At 41.0% G+C, this 18,468-nt stretch overlaps 1 long non-coding RNA gene across 1 annotated transcript in view; it reads right to left on the bottom strand.

The window, feature by feature from the left end:
* Positions 1-3,733: 3,733 nt before the first annotated feature.
* Positions 3,734-18,468, bottom strand: part of LOC138843602 (uncharacterized) — a 59,442-nt gene continuing 44,707 nt past the window's right edge. Inside the window, exons 3-4 of the long non-coding RNA XR_011378548.1 lie at positions 7,220-7,323; positions 3,734-6,534 (exon numbers count right to left, since the gene is read on the bottom strand). This is a non-coding gene — a long non-coding RNA (uncharacterized lncRNA). The remainder of the gene's footprint in view (positions 6,535-7,219; positions 7,324-18,468) is intronic.

The following is an 18,468-nucleotide window of genomic DNA, read 5'->3' as shown; positions in this document are numbered from 1 at the left end:
ACATTGGTCTGGCTCTTTCCAAAGCACTAAACGTATTTCTCCAAAATAGCTTTATGGGATGTTCTGCCACCTCCTGTAAGTCATTACCCAAAAGTCATTTTCTCATTGAATCTCCCCTTCCACCAGGTGTTCACTAGGCTACCATTTCCAGGTGGAGAGTTTCCCCTGTGCTGTGATATAAAAAAACTCCAAATGTGTGGCTCCCTTCTTTAAAAAAAAAATAATAATTCTTTATTTGAAAGCAGAATGACAGAGAAGGAGGGGGAGAGACAGAGAGCTCTTCCATCAGCTGGTTCATTCTCCAGATGGCCACAATAGCCTAGGCTGAGCCAGATCAAAGCCAGGAATCTGGAACTCCATCCAGGTCTCCCAAGTGGATGGCAGAGGTCCAACATCCACTGCTTCCTGAGTGCATTAGCAAGCAGCAGGATCAAAGGCAGAGCATCTGGGACTCAAATCACTTTTCCAATATGGGATGCCCATGTCACAAGTGGCAGCTTAGCCAAGTGAGCCACAGTGCTAACCTCTGGCAGCCTTCCATAGAAGACTGTTGGAGGGACAGATGAGGTAAGAGAAACTATGGAGCCTCCCAGCCAGCTACTTAAGTGAGGCCAGGGATGGAAAAGAGCCAGGAGGACTCGAAAGGAAGGGAACATGAATAAAAGGAGTGAAAAATGCAACCTCAAAAAATCTAAACTCTGTGAGTCTTCCGGAGTTTGGTTTCAAAAGGAAAAGACAGATGGTGGCTGCTAGACGTATAGTGAATCCCTAAATAAAGCTGTGGAGGTCTGGCTGCCCCACCACCTCTCCAAACTGTAAAGAACCTAGGACAGATTGGCTCTATTTACCCGAGATTTTATGATCTTTAGAAAATCAGTAGAATTTATAACCCACTTGAAGTCAATGTCCATTGAAATCATAGGAGGCAGAGAGGAAGATTATGGCTCTAGATGACAGGGAAGGCAGTGCCAGTTGGCTCAAACCACAGTAAAGGGGTCTAAGGACAGGTGCAATGGCTGAAGGGCAAGGAGGGAATGTTAGCTGGATTTCTGGACACCGGTGCCCAGTGTAACTCACACAAAGACTGGTGACATGATTGAATTAGAGAGATAGGATGAGCGACTGTAAAGGACAGCAAGCGACATCACCTAAAAGGTAGGAATTCATGGAGTGACATCTGCCTGTTGTCTCACCCGCCAGAATGCATTATTGCACAGGATCTGAGGTTCAAATGAGGAAACCTCTCACCTCCCTCAGATAATGGAGGAACACCTTGTCCTTCAGATTCGCTTTGCTCTTCATTCTCTTTTAATGGAGCATGGTAGATGGGAAATTTTAAAATTATCCCAGCCCACTCAACTGGCTAATATAAAACAATTAGAATAGACCAGGGTAGGATACCTGAGGTGCATAAAGAAATTTAGGTTTTAATTAAAGATCTTTTAGATGCAGGTAAATCAATACCTACAAAGTCCTTGTTTAATGGCCTGTGAGAGAAGCTGATGAGTCCTTGAGATTCACTGTAGATTATAGGAATATTAATAAATAATAGCTCCCGTGACACAATAGTGCACAATATTATATTAACTCTTCAAGCTATGCAACGAGCTCAGAGAGAATGTTATTCTGCAACCAATTTAGCTAATGCTTTCTTTTTCACTTCTACTTATGATAAAAATCAAAGGCAATTTCTATTCATGTGAGATGGATGGAAAAATACACTTTCTCTGTGCTCTCACAGAAATAGTTAAACCCTAACCTAACCTAACCCTAGGGTTAGGGTTAGGGTTAAGGTTAAGGTTAAGGTTAGGGTTAGATATTAATACCACACCTGATGAGATTTCAACTCTCTCATTGGGAAGTACTGTTACTCAGTATATTATGATATAATGTTCAGAAATCAATCTGGACACTAAGCTAAGGCTGAATTACAATGCCTGTTAACCATCTGATCCCAGAGGATGCCTGGTTAACCCAACTGACGGCCAAAGCTCGGGAAATCAGTGAAATTCTAGGACAGCCCCTGGCCAGGAGGGCCTCTCTCTAACAACCAAAAATAAATTCTTTTTCTGTTCACACCAACATCAAAGCAAGCAGCAGAAAAGTTGATCAGGTTGTTGGTTTCTGGAGAAATCATAATATCTAAGAACTGTATTAGCCCCTATTCACAAAATTGCCCAGAAAAAAAATATTAAGTGGGGCTTAAACAACTGGAGGATTTTCCTTCTTCAGAACCATTGCACAATAAATATCTCTGTGATCTTACTAGCTTTCTGCTCACCTTAAGATCCCCACGCTCTAATGATTTTGAGTGTCCCGGCAAGCAGCCACCTGGGCTGGAGCATTTGGCAATGGCCCATGCCTGACACCCAGTGGTAACTGCTGGTATTTTGGACTAGAATGTGTACACTAATGAAACTTCAAGGTAAGCACCATGTGAAAACACTTCTCAGCTTGCTATTGTTATTAGAGTTTCAGCTGAAATTGTTTCCATGACACAAGTGCAGACATTGACTTTGAGATGTGAGATACTCGTTGTCCTGAGTTAGACCATCTCGGCATACCTGTGCCCAGGGAGAAGAAGACAAGAATTCCCTTTCGATACAATGTGCGTTACATCTTCCAGTGGGATTATGTGAGCACACAGCTGACTGGTTTTCTCCCTATGCTGTGTTATGAAGGGACGCCAAACAAGCAGTGTGATTTTTAAATAGTTCTCAAAGGTGGAAGACGAAGCCAATAAGCATTCATTTGAGAAAGCAGTCGTATTGTGGAAGGGTTGATGGCACTAATTTAACCAGAGATTAAATATAAATCCACTCGGGGCTGGCGCTGTGGCCTAGCGGGTTAAAGCCCTGGCATGAAGCACCGGCATCCCATGTGGGCGCCGGTTCTGGTCTTGGCTGCTCCTCTTTCAATTCAGCTCTCTGCTATGGCCTGGGAAAGCAGCAGCAGATGGCCCAAATCCTTGGGCTCCTGCACGCATGTGGGAGACCTGGAAGAAGCTCCTGGCTCCTGGCTTTGGATTGGCACAGCTCCAGCCATTGTGGCCATCAGGGAAGTGAATCAGCAGATGGAAGACCTCTCTCTTTCTCTACCTCTCTGTAACTCTGCCTTTCAAATAAATAAAAATAAATCTTTAAATATATATATATATAAATCTACTCAACAAACAGGATTGAATCAGTTCCTTGTAGCATCATAGGAAACACGTAATAATGTTGTGACATGTGTTTTCCTATACTATGATTCTTTTTTTTTCATTGTTTTAATGCTATGATTCTTGAGAAGTTACATAAATGGATATTATAATTATGATTATTAATTTGGCTATGCTTTGGGGCCAGCATTGTGACACAGGAGGTTAAGCTGCAGCCTGCCATGCCATAATCCCATATTGAAGTTTGAGTCCCAGATGATCCATTTCCTACCCAGCTCTCTATAATGTGCCTGGGAAGGCAGTGGACGATGGCCCAAGTATTTGGGACGCTGACACCCACATGGGAGACCCAGATAAAGTTCCTGGCTCCTGGCTTCAGCTTGGCCCAGCCCTGGCTACTGTGGCCATTTAGGGAGTTGAACTAGCATATGAAAGATCTCAAAAAGAAAGATCTCTTTCTCTGTCTCGCCGTGTCACTCTTTCAAATAAATAAATAAATATAGCTCTGTGTGAGTGTGTGTGTGTCTACATACATATATAATGGGGGGGGGCTCTGGTTTGATGGCCGAGCAGACGAAAGAACAGCGCAGGGTCCTGTGTCGTTCCTCCACGAAGAGGGGGAGCGACATAATGGTGCCATGACTCGGATATGAAGCCTAGGCAGGGTTTAGTGTCGTTCCTCCATGAAGAGGGGGAGCAACACTGATTGTGAATGCATTGTAACAAACTGAGTGAGGATTCTGACAAGCAAGCTGCCACGTTTGCCTGAACTCTTCTCCTACTTCGCCGATTCCCTGTCTTTATAGATGTAGAGTCTTGTGAGCCCTTTCAATTACCTGGATCTAATTTTCAATCTGTAGCAATGTTCTTCTGTATTATAGAGTAGTAATAATTCTACTTCATATGGTTGTTTTGAGGAATAAATGTCTTGAGATGCCTACAATGGAGCTGGCACATTCAGAGCTTACGCACATTATATTTTATCCCTGGAGCAATGCGATCATTACAGTAGTTTGCATGTAGTCTTCCAGGATAAAGAGCACCATATACTTGGACATAGAAATTCTAGGTTTCTTTTATTACTTTACAGTCACACATAAGATGTAATCCTCATGTTTTCAGAGAACAGATTTCTTGCTTTGTGGGTAAGATTAGCACAGGTAAGAGAGTACTTCAACAACCTCATGGAAAGTAGAATTAAAAGGTAAAATTAGAGGCAAGCATTTTGCCTACCAATTAAGATGCTGGTTAAAATGCCCACACCCCACATCAGAGTTCCCTGGTCTGATTCCTGGCTCCTGATCTCAGCTTCTGTTAATGTTGCTCCTGGGAGGCTGCAATGATGGTTCAAATCCTCGGGTTCCTGTCACTCATGGGGGAGACCTGGACTGCGTTCACAGCTCCTAGCCCAGCCCTAGCTAGTGTGGGGATTTGAGGAGTGAACCAGTGGAAAAGAGCGCACACACTCTCTCTCTCTGTATCTACTTCCCTTCCCTTCCCTTCTCCCTCAAATAAAAATGAATAACTAAATACACATAAGTTTCATCCTGCAAAAAAAAAATTGAAGTTCATGCATGCTTTTTCTTTTTTTTTTTTTTTTTGGACAGGCAGAGTTAGACAGTGAGAGACACAGAGAGAAAGGTCTTCCTTCCATTGGTTCACCCCCAAAATGGCTGCTATGGTCGGCATGCTGCGCCTATCTGAAGCCAGGAGCCAGGTGCTTCCTCCTGGTCTCCCATGCGGGTGCAGGGCCCAAACACTTGGGCCATCCTCCACTGCCTTTCCGGGCCACAGCAAAGAGCTGGACTGGAAGAGGAGCAACCAGGACAGAATCCAGTGCCCCAACCAGGACTAGAAACTGGTGTGCTGACGCCACAGGTAGAGGATTAGCTTAGTGAGCCGCAGCGCTGGCCGCCCATAATATGTATTTTCTGTGAACTTTTTTGAAGTGCCCCATGTTGAAAACAATATTTTTTACACAATGATGTGACCTTCAATTAATTGATCCAAGAAAAGTTCAACAGGTTTAAGATTCTACTCATAGCCACGGTTGCTACAAGAGAACATACTCTTCTCTATTACCAGGGTAATCACACTAGAGATAAGTAAAATATATGTCATGTTTCAGAGCAAAAGTATTCATAATCCAAAAGGCCAATATGATCCAGAAACACTTTGCACTGCTTTTTAAATATTTATAAAAGGTGACCAAATTCCATGTATTTCATATATATGGAGATTTAGGGGCACAGTGATACTTCCTACCCTACCCTCTCTCCCACCCACACTCCTATGTGCCTTCCTCCTCCCTTTCTTATTCTTTTTTTTTTAATTTTTACAATATATACTTCCAGTATATATTATTTTACAATAATAAGATTTTTCATAGACTTTGCTTTTTATATTAATTTCATCTGATTATTAATAATACCTAGGTGGGACCAGCACTGTGGCCTAGCGGGTAAAGCTGCCACCTGCAGTGCTGGCATCCCATATGGGCACCAGTTCAGTTCTCAGCTGCTCCACTCCAATACAGCTCTCTGCTATGGCCTGGGAAAGCAGTAGAAAATGGCTCAAGTGCTTGAGCCCCTGCACCTGCGTGGGAGACCCAGAAGAGGCTCCTGGCTCCTGGCTTCGGATCAACCCAGCTCCGGCTATTGCAGCCATCTGGGGAGTGAACGAGAGGATGGAAGACTTCTCTCTCTCTGTTTCTCCCTGTGCCTCTGCCTATCTGTAACTCTGCCTTTTAAATAAATAAATAAAATCTTTTTAAAAAATTTAGGTAAGACCAAAAAAGAAAAGAAATATTAACGGGCCGGCACCATGGCTCACTTGGTTAATCCTCCACCTGCGGCACCAGCAACCCATATGGGTGCCAGGTTCTAGTCCCAGTTGCTCCTCTTCCAGTCTAACTCTCTGCTGTGGCCCTAGAGGGCAGTGGAGGATAGCCCAAGTGCTTGGGCCCCTGCACCTGCATGGGAGACCAGGAGGAAGCACCTGGCTCCTGGCTTCAGATCAGCGCAGCGCCAGCCATAGCAGCCATTTGGGGGGTGAACCAACGGAAGGAAGACCTTTCTGTCTCTCTCTCTCACTGTTTATAACTCTACCCGTCAAATAATTAAAAAAAAAGAAATGTTAAGGGATCTAAAGGTAGACATAGACTAATACAATAGTAACAGGAGATTTCTTTTTTTTCCCAGTAAACAATTATCCATGCAAAAATTATCAATGTAACTCACAAGCCTATTTAATGGCCTAAAATTACTCACTTCATTGTTGTTAATATCCACAAAGTAGAGAAGCCTGCATTCCAAGAACAGCAATGTGTATGGGTCCAGGAAAAAATGTCATAGTATTTCATAGGACACAATCACCTAGGATTTAGGAAAAATCATCTTCATTCAGTTAGAATTTACTACATTCTCCCAGATGTTGATGTGGCACTCCCTTGAACCAAAATTATAAACGTAAGTATTTTCAACCAAAATACAAAATCATTCACGTATCTCAAAAAGATTTCTAAGGTGTCCACTTGTCAACTCTTTTCAGGGGCTTCAACATAAACAAGAAAGGTAAACATTGCCATTATTATATGGGTTCTTGTTATCAAGTGACAGGAACAACTGGATTAGTAATTTCCCTATAGGATTGCTTTTCTCCACTTGTGTCTATTTAACTTCAACAACAAGATATAGCTAAGAATAGAATAACAGCAAAATTAATAGCCATTGGAAGGTCTTGCTTTTTTGTTTTTTTTTTTTTTCAAATTGAGATGATGATTATGTATAACAACTGAATAACAAACCTTTATGTATTAAATGTATTTGCCCAAAGAATGAACTGAAATACTGCTCAGAGTTTACACCTGATAGAAAAGTAAAGGCAAGAATGTGTGCTGTCCATTCATTGTAGTCATGCATGCACTCATATACTGAGGAAGTGTTTTAGACATTCTGCTGTACTTACATTTGAAAGACATTTGTGGTATTCTAGCAGATTGTGCACAATCAATCTAAAGCTCTATCAGGAAGGAATAAATGGGGTAGGTGTTTGGCATACCTGCTTGGTACATCCACGTCCTGCATCTGAGTTCCAGTCCCATCTCTACTCCCAGTTCTACAGGTGAGCGATTCCCCGGGGTAAGAAGTGAAGGGAGGATTAAACTACAAAGAGCAATGGAAAATCCTTTGTGATGGAAATGTTGTGGCCCTTGACTGGTCTTAGCTTCACAGATGTACATACTTCAAACTGTACCAAACAGTGCACTTGAAGGGATACAGTTCCCTGTAGACAGTTTGTGCTTAATTAAAGTTGTTTATAAAAATAACAGGTTAATATGAAGAGCCTGTGGCTTTCAGATTTAAATGAAAATGGAAATCTTTATAAGCAAGATTAGAGAAAAAAAATTATAAATATAAGATAAGGTGATCCCCAAAAGATATTCAAACATAAATCACCTTATAACAAACACTATCTCAGAAATAGAACGGAAATAGGATCCAGAAAGATGAAAAATGATACAAAATATTCAACAATTAAATAAGGGCTTATTTTAAAGGCTTTAAATGAGTGATTTTGGACATGGAATTGCTACAGTTTTTGGATCCCATTGGATGATTTTAAAAGAATAAAATAATTGCAACAACCAAAATTTGAATGAAAATATTTTATATGACCCCTTTGAAAAGAACAGAGAGGTATATAGCTTTTCTAAATCATTTGGGGAATATTATCACAAGATGTGTCTATTTGGAAGACGTAAATTTCTCATTGGAAGGATTTTGTTCCACTTACAGCCTCCTACGGATTATTAATTTAGTCTTTTGCAGTGCTCGTGTTAATGACATATACATATTAATTATATTTTTCATCATGTATTTTAAAAAACTCCAAATCATCCATTAATCAACATAAGAACTACAGGCTGAGATTTCTGTCTGTATTGCTCAATTAAGTGTCCAAACCACCTGTTACACTGCCACACGCATACAAGTTGTCTTATAAATATTTGCTAATAAATTGAGGGAGAGATAAGGAATGTGACTCCTGGGAGGATCCAATGCTTATTTGCTATAGCACACCACACGGGAATTCGAGTTTAACCTAGAAGCTGGTATCAGTCATGTGGCAGAACAGAAGGCTCCTGAGGGTCCCTCTTTCACACCAAGTAAACATCTAAACATGTATCAACTCGCTAAGAAAATCCATTTCTCTAGGAGAAAGCCAGACTCTATTTGAAAGAGTTCTACACACCAGACAACGAGCAGGTGTCCACAGCTATATGGGTAGGGAAAGCAAAGACAAACTGGAGTGTGAAGTCTACCGGCAACACTGCACCTTATGATCAAGGAGTCCCCAACATCCACCTGGATCTCGAGTGGACAGGGCCTGTACCGCACATACAACGACCACCTTATGCACTGCTTATCGCAGAGTTTTCTCTCACATCACATTGCTTGAAGACTGGCAGGACCTGGCATTGGAACATTTCCTTTGAGCACAATGAACAAAGGCATTGGAGCAGGGAGTTGAGGAGGAGATAAATAAACTGTGTGACTACTCCCAGCAGACGTAGCCCCTAGGATCAATCCAGTTGCCAAGTTTCCCCCGCAAAGGATTTGTCTGCACAGTTTTCCAGGTGCTCCCTGGGGTTCTGGCCTCTAACAAGCGAACACAACAAATAAAGAATAAACTTCCTTTAGCCTAAACACAAAAAAGCAATAATGCTCAATAGACCTTTCACTTCAGCAATCTGCAGTGATAAATCCAGGCAATCTCACATTGGAAGGAAGTTAGAATGCTTCCTCCTGCCTGAATAAGAAAATAGGCGCTCCCTACACCTTCTCTCTTAGCTTGCTCCAACCTGAAACTCCAGATCAGAAGTCTCCCCAAGCAACGCAGCAGGAGACTGGGGCTTGGTTGAATGTCTTACTCCATGCAGATCCCCCCTAAAGTACTTTCAGCACACACAGAGCACCTCAACTGCTATAGCTCCTGTGCGGGGGACTGGCCCCTAAATCACCTAGCTTGAGGAGTTGAAGGAAGTGAGAGCGCTGCACGCTCCCGAGTCTCCTAGACCACAGAGAACAGAACTGTGATCTTTAAACTTGTAAGGGCTCAGTGGCTGTCTTCCTAGGTCCACGGTAAGCAGCCTAAACAAGAGTACATGTATCAGCAAGAACAGGTGGGAAATAAGCTCTGGCTCTCAGGCACTCCACGAAGAAAGGAGGAACTGGAACACACATCTAATAACCCAGTCTCTCCAAATGCAACCCAAAGACTGGCTTCTATCTCACCTCTCAAGTTAATAACATACCAGATACTCTCTAGTCTCTTGCAGGCAACCAGGAATAAAAACCACTGAGTTAGATGATAGCAAATCGCACAGAGGTACTTAGAATCTCTAGCCAGGTTGACTGGGGAGAAATAAGTCCTACATGAGACAGATCTGACAAGACTGAGAGAGTTGGTTGTCTTAATGTTCAGAAATCAACACAGAGCTACAAGGGAGACAAAGAAACAAGAGGAAATGTTCCCATAAAGGAACCACATAGCTCTCTAGAAGCTGAGCCTAGTAAAATGAAGATACATGATTCACATGACAGGATTTCAAAAGAATAGTCAAATTTCTCACCGAGGTAAGGAGCGTAATGTATTTCTTTGTGATTCAGCCTTAGTATGTTGGATATGTTGAGGAATTTAGCTGTTTCTTCTAGATTATCCAATCCACTGGCATATAATCGTCCCTAATGGTTGTTATGGATTAAAGATTATTTGGCTCCTCAAACTCATGCAGGCATATTAAACCCTGAAGTCTTATGTTCCTACATTACATAACCTTATTAACTCCAATAAGCCTGGCTAGACACCAAGTGCCTCTGAGCAGTCTGTGCTTACCCAATCTGCTATTATGAAATGGATGCTGCAGAACTTAGATATTTTATCACTATGTGTGTAAGTATGTGTGTGTATCTGTGTCTGTATAAAGGATACAGGTGTATAGGTGTGTGAATATATCTTGCTTAAAGATTTTTATCCATAAACTAACACCATTTGGGTAAAATAGTTCTAGAATTATGGATGCTCATCAATTGATACTTATCTTGCAATATTCTGTTATTTTAACCAATATTTATTTAAATCTTCTTCAAAATCTTTAAGAATTTATATAGACTGAGTATTACATTATTCATTAAGTGGCACTTCAGTGACATAGATAGACAGATAATCAGTAAGTTTTCGATTACTATGATGAAATACTTGAGATGGCAATGACAGCACAGTGTGGTGAGTCAGAAGGCAGAGGCAGTGGCTCAGCCCAATTCTGCTTTTCCAACAAAGGTTCTCATGACAGCTACCTCCCCAGGGTCTATCCCTGCAACCTTGGGTCTCCCACGAGCCACCTCCACCCTGGATTAACAGTATAAGTGGATTAAGCTCCACCTTCTTCATATCATTAACTTACAATTTCGAGGTTTAAAGATCTCATGAGTTCAGGAGCCAAATCTTGTTCAAACCATAGCAATGTAACACACTTTTTATTATTTTTGGAATGATGCATGTAATTCAGGAGGACAAGCGAATCCCAACATTATATTGGACTTTGAAAGTGTTCTTTTAGTTTTTTTCCTTAAAACAATAAAGTTAAACATGAAAATAATACATTTGAAAGTTAAATGTGAAAAACAGTAGTGAATATACTTCTCCAAGATTTTTATTCCTGGGCAAGCACTTCTGTCCTAAATACATTGCTGGTAAACATAAGGCCAAATCCACAGTAGTTGAAATGTTTAAAAATAGTACAGAGGTCAGAATCAGCCCTAAAGGCACTCGGATCTGGCTGAAAAGCCCATGAGAGTATTTCAGGCATGGAAAACCAAGACACTCTGGCAAAAAGATCTCTGTGAGTGAGATCCCAGTGGAAAGAACAGGTCTTCAAAGAGGGAGGTGCCTTTCTCTGAAGGGAGGAGAGAACCTCCACTTTGACTATGACCGTGTCTAAACAAGATAAGAGTCGGAGAACTCAAGGGGCTTCCATAGCCTTGGAAACTCATGACTGGTGCATAGGGAGATTACTGATGCCATAAACAGGAGTGTCAATTTGTAAAGTCAACAACAGGAGTCACTGTGCACTTACTCCTCATGTAGGATCTCTGTCCTTAATGTGCTGTACATTGAGGCTTAATGCTATAACAAGTACTCAAACAGTATATTTCACTTTGTGTTTCAATGGGGGTGCAAACGATTGAAATCTTTACTTAATGTACACTAAACTGATCTTCTGTAAAAAAAAGAAAAAAAAAAAGAAATTATCAATTCCCAACTTGACTCTCACTGGGATTAAACATGACAATAGGTCTGATCTGATTTCATCATCATTTTAAAAAAATCATCTATTATTTTTCACTTTATGTTTCTGTGTGGGAGCAAACTGTTGAAATCCTTACTTAAGGTATACTAAGCTGATCTTCTGTATATTAAGATAATCGAAAATGAATCTTGATGTGAATGGAAGGGGAGAGGGAGTGGGAAAGGGGAGGGTTGTGGGTGGGAGGGACGGTATGGGGGGTGAAGCCATTGTAACCCATGAGTCGTACTTTGGAAATTTATATTCATTAAATAAAAGATAAAAAAAAAAAAGGTTTGTTTATTTTGTTTGAAGGGCAGAGTCACAGAGAGGCAGAGGCAGAGGGAGGTCTTCTGTCTGCTGGTTCATTCCCCAAATGGCTGCAACGGCCAGAGATACACTGATCTGAAGCTAGGGGCCAGGAGGCTAAGCCTCCGCCTGTGGTGTCAGCATCTCATATGGACACCAGTTTGAGTCCCGGCTGCTCCTCTTCCGATTCAGCTCTCTGCTATGGTCTAGGTAAGCAGTGGAAGATGGCCCAAGGGCTTGGGCCCCTGTGCCAGGGTGGCAGACTCAGAAGAGGCTCCTGGCTCCTGACTTCAGATCAGCCCAACTCCTGTTATTGAGACCATTTGGGGAGTGGACCAGTAGATGGAGGACCTCTCTCTCTCTCTCTCTGATTCTCTGTAACTCTGCCCTTCAAATAAACATATAAATCTTTATAAAAGAACAGTAAAGTGTCTTATCAAATAAAAATAAAATAAAAAAAAATAGTACAGAGGGGCCAGCGCTATGGCACAGTGGGTTAAAGCCAGCCGTGGCCTGAAGCTCCAGCATCCCATATGGGGGCCAGTTCTAGTCTCGGCTGCTCCTCTTCTGATCCAGCTCTCTTCTATGGCCTGGGAAAGCAGCAGAAGATGGCCCAAGTCCTTGGGCCCCTGCACCCATGTGGGAGACCCAGAAGAAGCTCCTGGCTCCTGGCTTCAGATACTCCAGCCATTGCGGCCATCTGGGGAGTGAACCAGCAGATTGAAGACCTCTCTCTCGGTCTCTACCTCTCTCTGTAACTCTTTCAAATTAGTAAAAATAAATATTTAGGGGAAAAAATAGTATAGATGCACATGATATCCAGCAAGCTATAATATGAATGGAGGGCCAGAACCCCTAAAAGAGTCTGGGTGTTAACAACGACCGAGCAGAAAATAAATCATTAACTTTGTGGTTAATCAGCTTGCCTTTCCATGAGTCATCGGCTTTCTCCAAGGGTTACCCTTCCTTCACTGTTTGGCTAATTTGTATTTCTTAAATCAACACACAACCAGGGATTAGGCTAATGGTTCTATTTATTTTGTGCAATTCTGCCTGCTCACAACTGATGGCTGACCAGAGCACTGTTATCTTGAGTCACGCTCTATCCGTAGCCATGCCTCCATTGTCTTGCCTGACATATATAAATCAGAGGGAGTCCTGACCCTCAGTTCTTTCTGGCTTCACAGTGAGACTTGTCTACGCAACTGAACACTTGCTGAGTCCTGTTATCTGCCTTGAAATTAGCCACTGTCATCAAAATGTTTTGTGGGGACTATGTAAGTATACTGGTTATTTCTGTAAAAATTTCTAATCTTTCAAGATCTGATCTTTACCTATAAAATTTCACTTGTGTTACTTGATATTTTCTACAGAAAATATTGACGTTTTCATTAACTTTTTAATCAGGAGGTATTTAATGTGATGATTAAATGGAGTTACTATTACTAAATTTCAGTTCTGTACTAGTATATTATCCCATGGAAGCAATTTGGTTGTGTGTACTCTCCTACTTAGCTTGACTCAGATTTCAAACAAAGGTTTTAAGATTTTTGTCTCCAGTTTAATTTCGCTATATAAGATTATTATTTCAAAAAAACTAGCCAACCCGGTTGCCCCTCTTTCAGGCCAGCTCTCTGCTGTGGCCAGGGAGTGCAGTGGAGGATGCCCCAAGTACTTGGGTCCTGCACCCCATGGGAGACCAGGATAAGTACCTGGTTCCTGCCATCGGATCGGCACAGTGCGCCGGCCGCGGCGGCCATTGGAGGGTGAACCAATGGCAAAAGAAGACCTTTCTCTCTGTCTCTCTCTCTCACTGTCCACTCTGCCTGTCAAAAAACAAAACAAAACAAAACAAAAAACTAACAAAATTTTTGATTTTTTGATCATAAAGAAATATTAAATGTTTGAGATGACATATTTATCCTAATTTGACATTACACAATGTAGACAAATATAGAAACATCACATAGTACCCCATAAATAAGGATATTTTTATTTAGAACATTTTAACAAAAATTAAGAAATTAGACTAATTCTCATATTTTTTATTTTAACCCAAAGTTCTCTTAAGATTAATTATCTGGGTTGAGTTTGAATAATCACCTATTGAATATGAGTGATGGTTACCTCAGTTTAATAATTTCATATTTCCCCTTTCCTAAATCAGTTCATACAACTACTCTAACAGTGTGCAAACTTGTTAAGAATTGAAAAAGACTTATCTAAATATATATTACCTGAAAATGTATCCTTTTAATATGATCTCAAAAACTAAATATAAATCTATATGTTGATTTTTAATCTATATTATAGAAAAAGGCTTTGCAGGAAACTTTTTTTTAAAGATTTATTTCTTTATTTGCGAGGTAGAGTTACAGACAGAGAGGGCGAAATAGAGAGACAAGTCTTCCATCCTCTGGTTCTCCCCTAAATGGCCACAGCACCAGAGCTGAGCCAATCTGAAGCCAGGAGCCAGGAGCTTCTTCCAGGTCTCCCACGTGGGTGCAGGAGCCCAATAACTTAGCCCATCTTCTAGTGCTTTCCCAGGCCATAAGCACAGAGCTGGATTGGAAGAGCAGTAGCCTGGACCAAATAGGCAGTCATATGGGATGCCTACTTAGCCTACTATGACACAGTGCTGGCCCCTCCAGGAAATTTTTATATAAAAAAAACACATTATTATTTAATTAAGCTTTGGCAAAAAAATTATGTGTGTGTATGTGTATTATACAATTCACTCGTTCACAAAGTATTAATTCTTACAAAATTTTATTTATTTATTTTGCTTCAAATTAAATGTTGAAATGAAGGCTTCAAAAGTGGCTACATTTCCACTGTTTTAGCAATACTAATTTCATCTTCAGATTGCTAGATCTCATTTTGCAGTGGAAAGTTCCCATTTTTGTTTTATTAATTACAAGACAGTTGTATTTTACTACAAAGAAATGTCAGTGTAGTAAATGATGAAATTTGTAAACGCGTATAGTTTTCTGTTTCCATTTATTCAAGTAAAATAATTTAGGGCAAATTCATATTATTCTGTGTGCTGGATAGCCTAATATTACTATTTATGTCTATGTATTAAAATAAATACTTAAAGAATTTTTAAATTATATTTCCAGGATTATTACAGATTATGATATAAAATTTTTTAACAGTTGTAATGATTTGCTATTATTCTAGAACACATACAGGAAACTGAGGATTGAAGAGTTGGATTTGAGCATTCCTAAAAATTTAAGTCTTCTTGGCTGTCTATATTTGCATAAATATTACGTTTTGTGTATTGTCTCAGCAACTGTGTATGGTACAACAGTCTCACATCATCAATATAATTAATTATAAAGCATTTTCTATCTAAAACATAAGGTCTAAGTGATTGGAGTTTGGTATTAAGGAGATCTGTGTCTAAGGCCATGTTCATCTATTTCATCTCCATTTGGGATCTGGTGTTCTCAGCAAGAGACAACTCCTCGCTGGAGAGAAATGTCTCACAGCAGATAACCACTAGCTGTGTTGTTTGTTAGACCCCTGCTGAGCTGTTCTAACTCAGTATACATGACATCTGAATGTACACACTTGATATAAACGCTACCACTTCTGAGAGTCACCCGGTATTTCTTTACTGTCTGTTGCAAAATACAGAAAATTTCAATATAATCAAGAGGTGAGAACCACAGAAAGTTGTTACATTTCTGTTAGAAATATGCATAACTAATATTTAGAATTACTTTCTGCAGTGATGGGGTCAGATGGTCACCAATGATTAAGGAAGTTTAAGGGAGCTTCTGACATTAAGAAGGTAAATAGAGAGGCCAGAGCTGTGGTGCAGCAGGTTAAGCCGCCGCTTTCTCTGCTGGCATCCCATATCAGCACTCGTTCAAGTCCCAGCTGCTCTGCTGCCAATCCAGCTGCCTGCTACGTGCCTGGGAGAAACAGCAGAAGATGGTCCAAATGCCTAGTGTCCTACCATCCACGTGGGAGACACATATGGAGTTCCAGGTCCTGGCTTCAGCCTGGCCTGGGCCCAGCTGGTGCAGCCATTTTGGGGGAGTGAACCTGTAGATGGAAGATCTCTCTTTCTCTGTCTCTCCCTCTCATTCTATCACTCTGCATTTCAAATAAATAAAATAAATCTTCAAAAAGAAGGTAAATTTACTTTATTATTATACATTCTATATAAATACAAATTATTTATAGATTATTATTTACTTAAGAAATATATTTATTATTTTTTATAGATTTATTTATTTTACTTGCAAGTCAGAGTTACACAGAGAAGGAGAGGCAGAGAGAGAGAGAGGTCTTCCACCTACCGGCTCGCTCTCCAACTGGCCACAATGGCCAGAGCTGTGCCGATCTGAAGCCAGGATCCTCCTCCAGATCTCCCACGTGGGTACAGAGGCCCAAGGGCTTGGGACATCTTCTACTGCTTTCCCAGGCCACAGCAGAGAGCCGGACAGGAAGCGGAGCAGCCAGGACTCGAACCACCGCCCATGTGGGATGCTGGGACTGCAGGTGGCAGCTTCACCCACTACGCCACAGTGCTGGCCCCATGAAATATACATTTATTATTATATATAAGGACTTACTTTATTTGCTGGAATGTAAAACCATCTTATGAAAAGCAAGATTTTAAATGATTTCTGCAAACATGGAACTATTTTGGTTCATTAATTAGTCAGATATAAATTACATTTCAGGAAGATGTTATTGCAATATCCATCTTTCCATCTTAGAAAGGAGAAGATGTCATTAAAGTGTGTTAAAAAAAAAAAGAAAGAAACTGGCCCAAGCCAACATCCAAATCCAGGCATCCATAGGTCCCTAGAATTCAGACTGTATTTTACTAAAACACACTGCCTCATTAGCAATATTATGTGTTTCTTCTAGAGAAATTTTAACTAATTTTGTCCTGTTTCATTATCAACAGAGACCCTCTTTTTGGAATATTAGCATTTTACTTACTGTACAATTATTAATGTAATGAAATCATTTTATCCTCTAAATCAACTTTAATACTATTTACTCCTCTATTCTTTTGTGCCTTTTCCTACTTCTGCCAATTTTTACATATTAAATTACCTTTATGCCTGTGTTATACAATTTAGGACAAAAGTCCTCTATTTATTTATCATTTAAAAGAGAAGAATGATGGAGGTTGGGTGGGGCAGAGACAAAGAGAGAGAAAGACTCTTCCATCTGTTGGTTCACTCACCAAAAGCCTGCAACAGCTGGGGCTGGCCCAGGCCAGAGCCAGGAGACCTGAACTCCACCCAGGTCTCCCATGTGGATAGCAGAGGCTCAAGTACATGAGCCATCATCTGCTGCCTCCCAGAATGTGAATTAGCAGGAAGCCGGATGGGAAACAGCGCAGCCCAGACTGGAACTGGCTCTCCAACATGGGAGGGGGATGTCCCACACAGTGGCTTCACCTGCTGTGCCACAAGGCCTGCTCTCTTATTCACTAACCGACAGAAAAATGATAGTCATAGTAGTGTTAAAAGCAAGCTAACGTTTTGACCATATTCCACACCTGAAATTGCATTATGTTTTACATGAGGAAAAATCATTACTAGGATTTCTTGAGCGCTCACTAGACAACTGGGGTTTTGCCTGCCTTAGTAACATGATACTCACAGAAAATTGTTGTGCAAGAAGACCATTTAACACACAAAGGTTTTGAAGTTTTTTTAGGAGGTTCTAGAAATTCTACTCGGTGCTTCTACCTGTATAATTTTTAGTATTCAAAGCCTTCCGAGAAAGTACTGTCATCCCCATTTTCCAGATGAAAACCCTGAGACTTGAAGGGGTTAAATACTCTTCCCAATGGCAAAAAGCCAGAAAGTGGCAGATATAGAATTTTGTCAAACTCCAAAACCATCCATGTCAAGCACTAGACAGAGAGAGAGAAACACCTAAATATTTTCACGCTACGTAATTTCCAGCTTCATGTTGGAAGCAGAGTAGATTCTTTGTGAACACAAATCAGAGATGTCATATTAGCAGCAGTATCTTTACAAAGATGCTCCTACTCATGAGTTTGCCCCCAGAATGGCTCAAGACATTTAGGCCCAATTAGGATGGATACATGCCTTGGTTTTCAACAATGAATTTTAATTTCATGTAGTGATGGAAAAACACTCCATGAATCAGAAACAGGGCAGGCATTTGGCCTGCTGCAGGAGACTCCCAGGTCCTACACTGGCACACCTGGGTTCAGTACAGTGTTCTGGCTCCTTAACCCAGCTTCTTGCTGGTGTAGACCTTGGCAGGCAGCAGTGATGGGTCAAATCATAGGATTCCTTCCATCCACATGGGAGACCTGGATTGGACTCACCACTCACAACTTAAGCCCTGTCCCAGACACTTGAAGGCATTTGCAGAGTGAGCCAGGGCACTGGAGTTTTCTCTTGCTCTCACTCCTGCTCTCCTTTTGTCTCAATCTTAAGTAAACAATTTTTATAGATTTATTTATTTATTTGAGAGGCAGAGTTACCAACAGAGAGGGAGAGACAGAGAAGTCTTCCATCCGTTGGTTCACTCCCCAAATGGCCTCAACAGTCAGAGCTGGACTGACCAAAGCCAGGAGCCAGGAGCTTCTTCTAGGCCTCCCACTTGGGCCATAGTCTACTGCTTCCCCAGGCCATTA

The sequence above is a fragment of the Oryctolagus cuniculus genome, chromosome 8, assembly GCF_964237555.1.
Source record: "Oryctolagus cuniculus chromosome 8, mOryCun1.1, whole genome shotgun sequence".
NCBI classification, from domain to species: domain Eukaryota; kingdom Metazoa; phylum Chordata; class Mammalia; order Lagomorpha; family Leporidae; genus Oryctolagus; species Oryctolagus cuniculus.
Note: the sequence above shows the minus strand (reverse complement) of the source record. Positions and strands in the feature narration are given on the sequence as shown.